This window comes from Lynx rufus, unplaced genomic scaffold, assembly GCF_022079265.1.
Source record: "Lynx rufus isolate CCGP_SWC_20201006 ecotype Redwood Valley unplaced genomic scaffold, mLynRuf1.p SCAF_21, whole genome shotgun sequence".
NCBI lineage: Eukaryota > Metazoa > Chordata > Mammalia > Carnivora > Felidae > Lynx > Lynx rufus.
Genome location: NW_025814836.1, coordinates 22801302 through 22812267, shown reverse-complemented (window position 1 = coordinate 22812267; position 10966 = coordinate 22801302). Strand labels below are relative to the sequence as shown.

The window sequence follows — 10966 nt, the reverse complement described above, 5'->3', positions numbered from 1 at the left end:
ACGTGGAGTATCTGTTCTTGCGTCTGTTGGCCATCTGGATGTCTTATTTGGAGAAATGTTTGTTCATAGTCTTCTGCCCATTTTAAAATTAGATTATTTGTTTTTTGAGAATTGAGTTTTATAGGTTCTTTTATTTTATTTTATTTTTTTAATTTAATTTAATATTTATGTATTTATTTATTTATTTATTTATTTATTTATTATTTTTTAAAAATTTACATCCAAATTAGTTAGCATCTAGTGCAACAATGATTTCAGGAGTAGATTCCTTAGTGCCCCTTCCCCATTTAGCCCATCCCCCCTCCCACAACCCCTCCAGTAACCTTCAGTTTGTTCCCCATATTTATGAGTCTCTTCTGTTTTGTCCCCCTCCCTGTTTTTATATGAATTTTGTTTCCCTTCCCTTATGTTCATCTGTTTTGTCTCTTAAAGTCGTCATAGGAGTGAAGTCATATGATTTTTGTCTTTCTCTGACTAATTTCACTTAGCATAATACCTTCCAGTTCCATTCACGTAGTTGCAAATGGCAAGATTTCCTTCTTTTTGATTGCCGAGTAATACTCCATTGTATATATATACCACATCTTCTTTAGCCATTCATCCCTCGATGGACATTTGGGCTCTTTCCGTACTTTGGCTATTGTTGATAGTGCTGCTATAAACACGGGGTGTACGTGTCCCTTCGAAAGAGCACACCTATATCCCGTGGGTAAATGCCTAGTAGTGCAATTGCTGGGTCGTAGGGTAGTTCTATTTTTAATTTTTTGAGGAACCTCCATACTCTTTTCCAGAGTGGCTGCACCAGCTTGCATTCCCAGAGTTTTATAAGTTCTTTATAGATTTTGAATACTAACCCTTTATAGGATATGTAATTTGCAAATATCTTCTCCCATTCAGTAGGTTACCATTTAGTTTCATTGTTTCCTTTGCTGTGCAGACACATTTTATTTTGATCTAGTCCCAATAGTTTATTTTTGCTTTTGTTTCCCTTGCCTCAGGAGACGTATCTAGAAAAATATTATGGCCAGTGTTAGAAAATTATTGCCTGTGTTCTCTTCTAGGATTTTTATGGTTTCAGGTCTCACATTTAGGTCTTTAATCCATTTTGAGTTTTATGTGTTGTGAAAGAAAGCGGTCCAGCTTCATTCTTTTGCACGTGGCTGTCCAGTTTTCCCGACATCCGTTTGTTGAAGAGACTTTGTCCCATTGTATATTCTTGCCTCCTTTGTTGAAGCTTAATTGACCATATAATCATGGGTTTATTTCTGGGTTTTATGTTTTACTCCATTGATCTGTGTGTCTATTTTTGTGTCAGTACCATACTGTTTTGGTTACTGTAGCTTCATAATATAACTTGAAGCCCGGAATTGTGATGCCTCCAGCTTTTGTTTTCTTTTTCAAGGCTGTTTTGGGGGTCTTTTGTGTTTCCATACAAAGTTTAGGATTGTTTGTTCTAGTTCTGTGAAAAATGCCATTGGTATTTTGATAGGGATTACATTAAATGTATAGATTGCTTTGGGTGGTGTAGACATTTTAACAAGGCTTGTTCTTCAAGGGCACCCAGCTGGCTCAGTTGGTGGAGCATTCAACTCTTGATCTTGGGGTTGTGAGTTAAAGCCCCACATTGGGTGTAGAGATTACTTGAAAATAAAATCTTTAGGGAGCTTTCCAGAATGCTCGGTGAGAAGTGGAGGAACGGTGGGCGCCCAAGCTGTGCCCAGCCATGTGCTCCTTTCTGCTCCCCCACACTGGCCTTGGCCCGCTCACCAGCTATAGAAAATGGTGAGAGATAGAAACTACTCATTATGTTTTGGGGGTCAAACCCAATGCCACCCAGGAAGAAATGGAAAAGGCTTACAGGAAACCGGCTTTGAAGTACCACCTTGATAAGAATCCAAATGAAGGAGAGAAGTTTAAACAGATTTCTCAAGCTTACGGAGTGCTCTCTGATGCAAAGGAAAGGGAATTATATGACAAAGGAGGAGAACAGGCAATTAAAGAGGGAGGAGCTGGTGGTGGTTTTGGCTCCCCTGTGGACATCTTTGATAGGTTTTTTGGAGGAGGATGAAGGATGCAGAGAAAAGGAGAGGTTAGCTCTCTGTAACCTTAGCAGATTTACATAATGGTGCAACAGGAAAACTAGCTTTTCAAAAGAATGTGATTTGCGACAAATGTGAAGGCCCAGGTGTTAAGAAAGGAGTGGAAGAATGTTGTCCCAATTGCTGAGGTACTGGGGTGCAAATAAGAACTCATGGGGGAGGACTTGGAATGACTCAGCAAATTCAGCCTGTGTGCATGGAGTGCCAGGGCCATGGGGAACGGATCGGTCCTAAAGATCGATGTAAAATCAGCAATGGAAGGGAGATAGTTTGAGAAAAGAAGATTCTAGAAGTTCATATTGACAAAGGCACGGAAGATGACCAGAAGATAAACATTCCATGGTGAAGGAGACCAAGAACTGGTTCTGGAACCAGGAGATGTCATCACTGTTTTAGATCAGAAGGACCAGGCTGTTTTTCCTCGGCGAGGAGAGGATCTTTCCATGTGTGTGGACATCCAGTGGGTTGAAGCCAACATCTGCTCTGGACAACAGAACCATTGTCATCACCTCTCATTCCAGGTGAGATTGTCACGTACGGTGATGTTAAGCGTGTGCTAGACAAAGGCGTGCCAATTTATCGTAGACCATATGAAAAGGGTCGCCTGATCATCGAATTTGAGGTAAACTTTCCTGAGAATGCCTTTCTCTCTCCTGATAAACTCTCTCTGCTGGAAGAACTCCTACCTGAGAGGAAGGAAGTGGAAGAGACTGATGAAATGGACCAGGCAGGACTGGTGGACTTTGCCCCACATCAGGAAAGATGGTGCCATTACAATGGAGAAGCATATGAGGACGATGGACATCATCTTAGGGGTGGTGTTTGGCGGTCAGACCTCTTAATGGAGCCAATAAATAGCACTGCTGGCATTTTATAGGCAGTATTGAGTTAATGAAAGACTACAATCGTAGCTCATTACTTGCTATTGCTTTTGCTTTAAATATTCAACTATAGGGGCACCTGGGTGGCTCAGTCAGTTAAGCGTCCGACTTCAGCTCAGGTCATGATCTCACAGTTTGTGGGTTCGAGCCCCGCATCAGGCTCTGTGCTGACAGCTCAGAGCCTGGAGCCTGCTTCCGATTCTGCGTCTCCCTCTCTCTGCCCCTCCCCCACTCGCGCTCTGTCTCTCTCTCTCAAAAAAGTATAATAAACATTTAAAAACATTAAAAAGATATTCAGCTATAGTAGTGTTTTGGAAGTTAAATGAAGAGTAAACTTAAATAAAAAGCTCTGACTCTGTGCTGTGTCTGTGATGACTTCAGTATGCAAGGTAAGTTTAATACTTGTAAAAACTACTTAAAAAAGAAAAATCTCCCCTAGTATTTATTACGTCATACCTTGTGATTGATCTCAGCTCTATGGACATGAAACAGCTTAGACTGAAATGCTAGGTGTATGTATGGACTTCAGTGTGTGACCCTTAATTGTTAAGCTGTACAGTTAAAACTTGTGTTTAATTGGCAATCAGAAAAAGAACTTAATTTGTAGAGAAGTGTTGGTCTGTAGTTCTCTTAAGTGGGATTCATTGTGATGCTTCTGCATTTCTTCTGTTGCCTCAACTGTCTGTTCGTTGAAGATGGCATGCCGTGTCATTTGGCCTGTGGTATCAGTGATAGAAAGGATACTTTGCTTTTTTGTTTTTTTTTAATGTTTATTTATTTTTGAGAGAGAGAGAGAGAGAGAGAGTGTGTGTGTGTGAGCTGGGGAGGGGCAGAGAGAGAGGGAGACCCAGAATCCCAAGCTGGCTCCAGACCCCGAGCCGTCAGCACAGAGCCCGACGCGGGGCTCGAACCCATGAACCATGAGATCATGACCTGAGCAAAAGTCAGACACTCAAGTAACTGACGCACCCAGGTGTCCCAGAAAGGATACCTTTTTAAGAAGGAGTTTATAATACGCTGCTGTTTGAGGGCTTGCAATTATAGAATTGCATTCCCTTCTGCTATGTCATTTTTAACATATATATGTATGTATATATACATGTATATATATATGTAATCAGTCCTGTTTACACTTTCTTTTTCTTCTCTGTGGACCATGATAAGCTTCAGAGTGGTGACTTCGGGAGCAGGGTAACTGAGAGTGAAGAGGCATTGACATGGAGAAGTTAATTTGCATGTATGACATAGGAAGGTGTTTTTTAGCTATGTTACAGGCTTACTTTAAACCACTTAACTTACACTCTGAAGTAGCTTGCAATTTAATGTTGGTAGTGTAGCAAATTATGGTGAATAGCTTTAATTGTATGTCCAACAGTTATGTTCATAAGCTTAAATCTGGATATCAGAATTAAGCAATTCTTGAAACGTTTGAATGTCTCCTTAATACACTGATTACAGGGGCGCCTGGGTGGCTCAGTCGGTTAAGCATCTGACTTGCGCTCAAGGTCATGATTTCACAGTTTGTGAGTTTGAGGCCCGCGTGGCCTGTGCTGACAGCTCAGAGCCTGGAGCCCTCTTCAGATTCTGTGTCTCTCACTCTCTCTGTCCCTCCCCACTTACAATCTCTCTCTCAATCTCAAAATAAATAAACATTAAAAAAAACTTTCCAGAAAATATACTGATTCTAAAGCAAAATAAATAAGTAAAATCTTTAAAAGCTTGTTTTGTCCTTCCCACCCATGAACACGGAATGTCTTTCCATTTCTTTGGGTCATCTTGAATTCCTTTCATCTGTATTTTATAGTTTCCATACGTAGTACAGGCCTTTCACATCTTTAGTTAAGTTTATTCCAAGATATTTTGTTGCTTTTGGTGCAACTGTAAATGGGATTGTTTTCTTAACTTCGCTGTCTGCTGCTTCATTATTCATGTACAGGAATGCACTGGATTTCTGTACATTGATTTTATATCCTGTGACTTTACTGAATTCATTTATCAGTTCCAGTCGTTATTTGGTGGAGTCTTTAGGGTTTTTCTATGTAGACTATCATGTCATCGGCAAATAGAGTTTACTTCTTCCTTACCAATTTGGATGTCTTTTATTTCTTTTTGTTATCTAAGTGCTGTGGCCAGGACTTCCAGAACTATGTTGAACAACAGTGGTGAGAGTGGACACCCCCGTCTCGTTCCTGATCTTAGGGGAAAAGCTCTCAGTTTTTCACCATTCAGCATGATGTTAGCTGTGGGTTTTTCATACACGGCCTTTATTATGTTGAGGTATGTTCCCTGTAAACCTACTTTGCAGAGGGTTTTTATCATGAACCGTTGTTATACTTTGTCAGGTGCTTTTTCTGCTTCTGTTGAAATGATCATATGGTTTTTATCATTTCTCTTATTGATGTGACATATCACGTTGGTTGTTAGGTGGATCTGAAATCATCTTTGCATCCTGGGAATAAATCCCACTTGATCATGGTGTATGATTTTTAAATATATTCTTGGATTCAGTTTGCTAATATTTTTTTGAGGATTTTTGCATCCTATTCGTGAGAGATATTGGCCGGTAGTTCCCTTTTTTTGCAGTGTCTTTGTCTGGTTTGGGTATCAGGGTAATGCTGGCTTCATAGAATGAATTAGAAGTTTTCCTTCCTCTTGTATTTTTTGGAGTAGTTTGAGAAGAATAGATATTCACTCATCTTTAAATGTCTGGCAGGGGCACCTGGGTGGCTCAGTGGGTTGAGCGTCTGACTTTGGCTGGGGTCATGATCTCACGGTTCGTGGGTTTGAGCCCCTCATCGGGCTCTGGGCTGACAGCTCAGAGCCTGGAGCCTGCTTCGGATTCTGTGTCTCCCTCTGGCTCTGCCCTTTCCCTGCTTGCGCTCTCTCTCTCTCTCTCTCTCTCTGTCTCTCTCCCTCAATAATACATTTTAAAAAAATGTTTTGTAGAATTCTCCTATGAAGCCATCTGGTCCTGGACTTTTGTTGGTTGGGAGTTTTTGGATTACTGATTCAATTTCATTGATGGAGATCAGCGTGTTCAAATCTTCTTTCTTCCTGCTTTAGTTTTGATGTGGGGTTTTTTTTTTAATGTTTATTTATTTTTGAGAGAGTGCAGGCAGGGGAGGGGCAGAGAGAGGGAGACAGAAGATCTGAAGCAGGCTCTGCACTGACAGCAATCAGGCAGATGTGGGGCTCGAACTCACGAACCATGAGCTCATGACCTGAGCCAAATTCAGACGCTGGACCGACTGCGTCACCCAGGTGCCCCTAATTTTGATGGTTTCTATGTTTCTTTGTTTTGAGGAATTTATTCATTTTTTCTAAGTTGTCCAATTTATTGGCATATAGGTTTTCATGATATTCTGCTACAATTGTTTGTATTTCGGTGATGTTGGTTGTTCTCTCTCGTCTTTCATTAATAATTTTATTTATTTGGGTCCTTACTCTCTTTTTTTAATGTATCTTGCTAGAGGTATATCAATTTTATTAACTTTTTTTCTTTTCTTAATTTAAATTCTAGTTAGGAGCCCCTGGGTGGCTCAGTCAGTTAAGCATCCGACTCTTGATTTCAGCTTAGGTCATGGTCTCTCCGGTTCGTGAGTTCAAGCCTGTGCTAACAGCACAGAGCCTGCTTGGGATTCTCTCTCTCTCTCTCTCTCTCTCTCTCTCTGCACCTCCCTTCCCCCCTCTCAAAATAAATAAATACACTTTTAAAAATTCTAGTTAGTTAATATATAGTGTAATATTCGTTTCAGGAGTACAGTTTTATCATTTCTTTTCCAGGCACAAGCGTCTGGTTTCATTGATCTATCCTATTGTTTTTTTAGTTTCCATATCATTTATTTCCACTCTAATCTTTTGCCTCATCCTTCTGTTGGTGTTGGGTTTTGTTTGTTCTTTTTCTAGCTCCTTTACATGTAATGTTAGGTTGTTTATTTAAGATTTTTCTTGCTTTTTTGAGGTAGGCCTGGATTGCTATAAGCTTCTTAGAGCCACTTTTGCTGCATTGGAAAGGTTTTGGACCATTGTGTTCTCACTTCCATTTGTTTCTATGTATTTTTTATTTCTTCTTTGATTTCCTTCTTGATTAATTCATTGTTGGGTAGCATGTTATTTAACCTCCATGTATTTGGGCTCTTTCCAGATTTTTTCTGGAAAAAAGCTGATTTCTCAACTTTTAAAAAATGTTTATTTCTCTTCGAGAGAGACAGAGTATGAGTGGGGGAGGGGCAGAGAGCGAGGGAGACCCAGAATCTGAAGCAGGTTCCAGGCTCTGAGCTGTCAGCACAGAGCCAGACACAGGACTTGAACTCACAAACCGAGAGATCATGACCCGAGCTGAAGTTGGCTGCTTAACCGACTGAACCACCCAGGTGCCCCTCTAGTGGCTGATTTCTAGTTTCGTAGTGTTGTGGTTAGAAAAGATGCATAGCATGACTTCGGTCTTTTTGAATTTGTTGAGACTTGTTTTGTGACCCACTATGTGATCTATGCTGGAGAATATTCCACATACACTTAATAAGAATGTGTATTCTGTTGTTTTATGATGGAATGGTCTGAACAGATCTATGAAATCTGGTCCAGTGTGTTATTCAAAGCCATTGTTTTGTTGTTGATTTTCTGTTTGGATGATCTGTCCATCAATGTAAGTGGGGTGCTAAAGTCCCCTACTATTATTGTAATACTATCAATTATTTTCTTTATGTTTGTTGTTAACTGTTTTATGTGTTTGGGTGCTTTCATGTTGGGGGCGTAAATATTTACAATTGTTATATCTTCTTGTTGACTTGTCCCCTTTATGATTGTAGAGTGTCCTTCTTTGTCTCTTGTTACAGTCTTTGTTTAAAGTCTGTTTTGTTCTTTTTTTTTTTTTTTTAAGTTTATGTATTTATTTTGAGAGAGCAAGCAACGGATGGGGAAGGGGCAGAGAGAGGGGGGCGGGGAGACAGAATCCCAACCAGGCTCCATGCTGACTACCGTGAGGCTCGATGTCACAAACTGTGAGGTCAGGACCTGAGTCGAAATCAAGAGTCAGGTGATTACCGACTGAGCCACCCAGGTGCCCCAAGTCTATTTTGTTCTACAGAAGTATTGCTAACCCATCCTTCTTTTGACATCCATTTGCATGATAAATGTTTTCTGTCCCCTCACTTTCAATCTGCAGGTGTCTTTCAGTCTAAAACGAACCTCTTGTAGGCAGCCTATAGATGGGTCTTTTTTCTTTAGACACTCTCTCACCCTATGTCTCTTGATTGGGGCATTTAGTCCATTTATTCAAAGTAATTATTGATAGATATGTATTTATTGCCATTTTGCTACTTGTTTTGTGGTTGTTTCTGTTCACTTTCTCTGATCCTTTCATGGTCTGTTGACTTTCTTTAGCGATACACTTGGGTTCCTTTCTCTTTATTCTTTGCATATCTATTACTGGTTTTTGATTTGTGGTCACCATTAGGTTTGTATGTAACCTCGTCTTCATGTAGCGGTCTGTATTAAGTTGATGCAATTAGTTTAAAGCCCATTCTTTACTCCTCTTCCTCCCACATTTTAGATAGAAGTCGTCATATCCTTATATTTTGTGAATCCCTTGACTGGTTTTTACAGAAATGTTTATTTTTACTTCTTTTGCATACTTTTACTCTTTCATACTGTCACTGACGGTCTTCCTTTCCACTCAGAGTCCCCTTTAACATTCTTGTAGGACTGGCTTAGTGGTTATGAACTCCTTTAGTTTCTGTTTGTCTGCAAAACTCCTTCTCTCTCTTTCTATTCTGAATGATTGCCTTTCTGCATAGAGTATTCTTAGCCGTAGATTTTTCCCTTTCAGCACTTTGAATATACCATGCCACTCCCTTCTGGCCTGCAAAGTTTTTGCTGGAAAATCCAATGATAGCCTCATGGCGTTTCCCTTGTTTGTAACTGTTTTCTCTTCGCTTGCTGATTAAGATTTTTTTCTTTCTTGTTACTTTTTGCCATTTTATTTATTTTTAAGTAAGCTCTATGTGAAAAGTGCGCTCGAACTCATGACCCTGAGATTAAGAGTCACATGTTCTCAGGTTGCACGTCTGACTCTTGATTTCAGCTGAGGTCATGATCTCATGGTTTCAGGGATAGAGCCCCACATTAGGCTCTGTGCTGACAGTGCAGAGCCTGCTTGGGATTTTCTCTCTTCCTCTCTCTCTGCCTCTCCCCACCTCTCACAATAAATAAATAAACTTAAAAAAAGGAAAGAGTCACATATTTTACCAACTGAGACAGCCAGACATCCCACTCTTTTTTTTTCTTATTTATTTCAGAGAGAGAGAGAGAGAGAGAACCCAAGCAGGCTCTGTACTGTCAGTGCAGAACCTGACATGGGGCTCAAAACCACAGATGTGAGATCATGACCTGAGCCAAAACCAAGAGTCAGATGCTTAGCCGACTGAGCCACCCAGGTGCCCCCCGGCACCCTACTTCTTGCCATTTTAATTACTATGTGTCTTGATGTAGACCTCCTTGGGTTGAATTTTTGGAGGTATCTTTTGGGGTATCTCTGTGCCTCCTGGAGATCTGTTTCCTTCCCCAGATTAGGGAAATTTTCAGCTCTTATTTCTTCAAATAAGTTTTCTGCCCCCATCTCTCTCTTCTTCTGAGATCCTTATAATAGGGAATGTTATTACACTTGATGGAGTTCCTGAGTTCCTGAAGACTATTCTCAATTTGTATAATTTTCTTTCCTCTCCTTTCCTCACCTTGGTTCCTTTCCATTATTCAGTCTTCCAGGTCTTTAATTCATTCTTGTGCTTCAACTAACCTGTCAAGTGTATTTTATTCTATCAAGTGTATTTTTAATTTCATTTATTGTATTCTCAATCTCTGATTGGTTCCTTTTATCTCCGTGTTAGGGGTTTCACTGATGTTTTCCACTCTTTTCTCAAGTTCAGTGGGTCTTTTTATGATCATTTCTTTATTTTTTTTTTCAACGTTTATTTATTTTTGGGACAGAGAGAGACAGAGCATGAACGGGGGAGGGGCAGAGAGAGAGGGAGACACAGAATCGGAAACAGGCTCCAGGCTCCGAGCCATCAGCCCAGAGCCTGACGCGGGGCTCGAACTCACGGACCGCGAGATCGTGACCTGGCTGAAGTCGGACGCTTAACCGACTGCGCCACCCAGGCGCCCCTATCATTTCTTTATTTTTATTATTATTATTATTTTTTTAATTTTTTTTGACGTTTATTTATTTTTGAGACATAGAGAGACAGAGCATGAACGGGGGAGGGTCAGAGAGAGAGGGAGACACAGAATCGGAAACAGGCTCCAGGCTCCGAGCCGTCAGCACAGAGCCCGATGCGGGGCTCGGACTCACGGAGTGTGAGATCATGACCTGAGCCGAAGTCGGTCGCCCAACCGACTGAGCCACCCAGGCGCCCCGATTTTTATTATTATTTTTTATTTTAGAAATTGAGAGATAGCAGGGAGAGGGGCAAAAGCAGAGAGAGAGAATTTTTTTAACTTATTTTATTTTTATTTATTTATTTATTGAGAGAGAAACTTAAGCAGGCTCCATGCTGAGTGTGGAGCACCATGAGGGGCTCGATCCCACGACCCTGGGATCATGACCTGAGCTGAAATCAGGAGTCAGACTCTCAACTGACTGAGCCACCTGATACTTTAAATTCTCTATCGGGCATATTACCTACCTTCATTTTGCTTTGGCCTCTTGCTGTGGTTTGTTCCTGTTCTTTCATTTGGGGCGGGCATATTCCTCTGTCTCCTCATTTTGTCTGACTCTCTGTGCCTGTTTCTGGGTGTTAGGAAAGTTAGCTACTTCTCCTGCCCTTAACAATAATTGCCTTATGAGGAAGAGGTCCTGGAGTGCCGTGCAGTGCCATGTCCCCTGTTCCCCGGGACCTGGCCCTTCAGGGAGTGTTCCCTATGTGTGTTGCGTGTGCTCTGCCGTCGAGTCTTGGCCTCTTTTTCCTTCAGTCCAGTTGTCCTTTGAGG

The 10966-nt window shown here is 41.0% G+C and overlaps 1 pseudogene; it reads left to right on the top strand.

The window, feature by feature from the left end:
- The first annotated feature begins 1673 nt into the window (after nt 1-1673).
- On the top strand, nt 1674-2976 carry LOC124517274 (dnaJ homolog subfamily A member 1-like; annotated as a pseudogene).
- Nucleotides 2977-10966: the final 7990 nt, after the last annotated feature.